Below are 2,714 nucleotides of genomic sequence, written 5' to 3'. Positions count from 1 at the left end.
TAATATGGGTTTGTCCAACATTAGGGTTCGGTTCAATTTAGGTTGAACCTACGTTTAAGGTTTAGGTTGGGTCTAATAAGAGTTAGACACAACATTTAGGGTTAGGTTTATGTTAGGTTGAACCTAGGTTTATGGTTAAGCCTAATATTTAGAGTTAGGTTCAAGTTAGGTTGAACTTAGGTTTAAGATTTAGGTTGGGTATAATGTGGGTTAGACCTAGGGTTACGTTCAGGTTAAGTTGAACCTAGGTTTAAGGATTAGGTTGGGTCTAATATGGGTTAGACCAAACATTTAGGGTTAGGTTCAAGTTTGGTTGAACCTAGTTTAAGCTTTATGTTAGGTCTGAAATTGTTAGACTGAGTTTAATATGGGTAGACCCAACATTTAGGGTTTCATTGGGTTTACGGTTGGTAAACTCAACAATTAGGGTTTAGGCTAAGTTTAACCAAAATGAGCTAAGTCAAGTCTGTGGGTTCAGAGTTAATTTCAATTGGATTGGGTCCAATTGGGAGTTCATTTAGGTTTGGCCTAAATGGGGTTAAGCCTAACCTAGACCCATGCTCAAATTAAGTTTAACCCTAGATCATAGGGGTATTTTCATGGTTAAAAAGATGACTATGATGTTATGTCCCCAAGACCCTTAGATTAATGTTTTAATTTAACTTAAGAAACAGTTTGGTAGAAAATCAAATTATTTTTTTACATTTTTACTCTTAGATTTCTAATTTTCATTTGTAGAGTTTTTAAGGGTGGAAAATATTTTTTAGGTTTAAATTTATTACCCTAAATTTCCTAGCCAATTCCCATTTTAATTTCCAAATTTTTTATTTTTCATAATTTTTTTTCAAAATAATTACAAAATTGGTAAATCCTTGGTCATTTTCATTTTTGGGACATCCAATTACCTTACAAAAATCAGAGAATATTCTTAAGGACGGGGGAATAATCCCTGTAAATTTCATAATTTTTGAATTTATATTTAATTTTTAATAAATAAAACACTCCATAGAGTATTTAATTAATTAAACATTAAGTATAAGTTATTTATTTTTAATTTTTTTATTATTATTTTCTTCTCTGTTCACTTAGTTCAGAGATATTTTTCGTTTATTATTGTAATTTTTCTACACAAACATATCATTTTAAAGTTTATTAGGATTTTCTAGATTTAATTAATTCAAAATTTTTGAGTTATCTACTTGTCCTACACTGTGCTACATCATTCATCGGACGCTCTGAATGCTTTCATGGCGTCGTTTGATTGGCGGCCCTTTCCATGTTATCGTCTGAGGTGAGATTGATTTGAGGCTCTTCGCCTCCACGGTTTTATGATATGAACCAATCGCAGTCGTTTGTTTCTAATACACGGAAACGAAGGACATCCGTTCATCGTCCCCACGAGACAATGAACCGAGCACCGTCCATGATTAAAACCTAATTTCTCCCTCATTTCTCCATGAAATCTCATGGGATTTGGTCTCAAAGCTTCAACTTACTAAGATAAAGATAACCATATGGTTGATCAAGCATGGTGTATTGATTTCTTTCATAAAAGATCAAACCCAAAGCAAATTTTAGGGTTCTTGAACCATACCTAGTCTCGAGAGGTGTAGCCTCAATTGTTTTTGACATGCACGATCATTTTAACCCCACGAAGCTTTCTTTCAACTCAATTTGGATTGAAATAGGCTCTAACTATGATCTAGACCAAATGGTGGCTCAGTTTGTTCTTGGAATAGGTAGGAAGGCGTCATTTTGATAGGAGGTGCATCGTAAAGGCTCTAGAAAGCTTTTAGGATGCTTAGATTTAAGTTTTGGTGAAGTTCATGTTAAGGCCAAAATTTGTCCTGGTTTTGAGGTGAAAAATTAGGGCTTCCTAATGGATTTAAGAGGTTAAAAAGATAGGGGATTAGTTGCTTATAATATGTAGAGTAACTTTGTTGTTGAGAGCAAGAGAGTTTGAGGGTTGTCTATAGAGTTCCTTCTTCTACTATGGCTCTCGGATTGGCTCTTTAGGTAGCCATTAGAGGCCATGGGGGAGCTCATCAGTGATTGGAGAAGTTTGGGTGGCTACTCAAAGGGTTGTAGAGGACTTCAGAGGATGTTTTTGGCCATGGAGCAAGCTTTTTCATTTCTCATGGTGTGCTCATCATGAAGGTGAGTATGGAGAAGAGGAAGTTTTGGGGAAGGCTTTGAGTTCATTTGCTTGGTGTTGAGGTGGATAATGGGCCAAGAGTGACCTGGCTTGATCATCCATGCTTGGTCCAAGAGGATATAGTGAAAGCCACGTAGGATGACATATGACCTCCCCCACATCATGACTTGGACTAGGTCAAAAATATTAGGCTCCATGAGTTTTTATTAGGCTATTCATGACATGCTATGTATTCATGTGCCATGAATGACTTAATAAGAATGGACCATGAGTGAATTTGGGCTTGAGCTCAATGGGTTCATTTAGAAATTTTTATTTAAAGCTGGGCTTGGAGTAAGCCCAAATGGAATGCCATAACCCTTTTTTTTCTTTTTAATTAATTAATTAATTAATTAAGTTAACCATAGGATCCTGGGTTGACCATATGGTCAGTGTGTTGACCATGTGGTCCTGGGTTGCCCATGTGGTGATATGGTTCTTCATATGGTATGTGTCATGATCATGTGATGTAAGGTCGAATTGGTTTTTTTTTTCCACCTTATGGTTAGGCCTAATTGTT

This window comes from Phalaenopsis equestris, unplaced genomic scaffold (genome assembly GCF_001263595.1).
Source record: "Phalaenopsis equestris unplaced genomic scaffold, ASM126359v1 Scaffold000609, whole genome shotgun sequence".
NCBI lineage: Eukaryota > Viridiplantae > Streptophyta > Magnoliopsida > Asparagales > Orchidaceae > Phalaenopsis > Phalaenopsis equestris.
Note: the sequence above shows the minus strand (reverse complement) of the source record.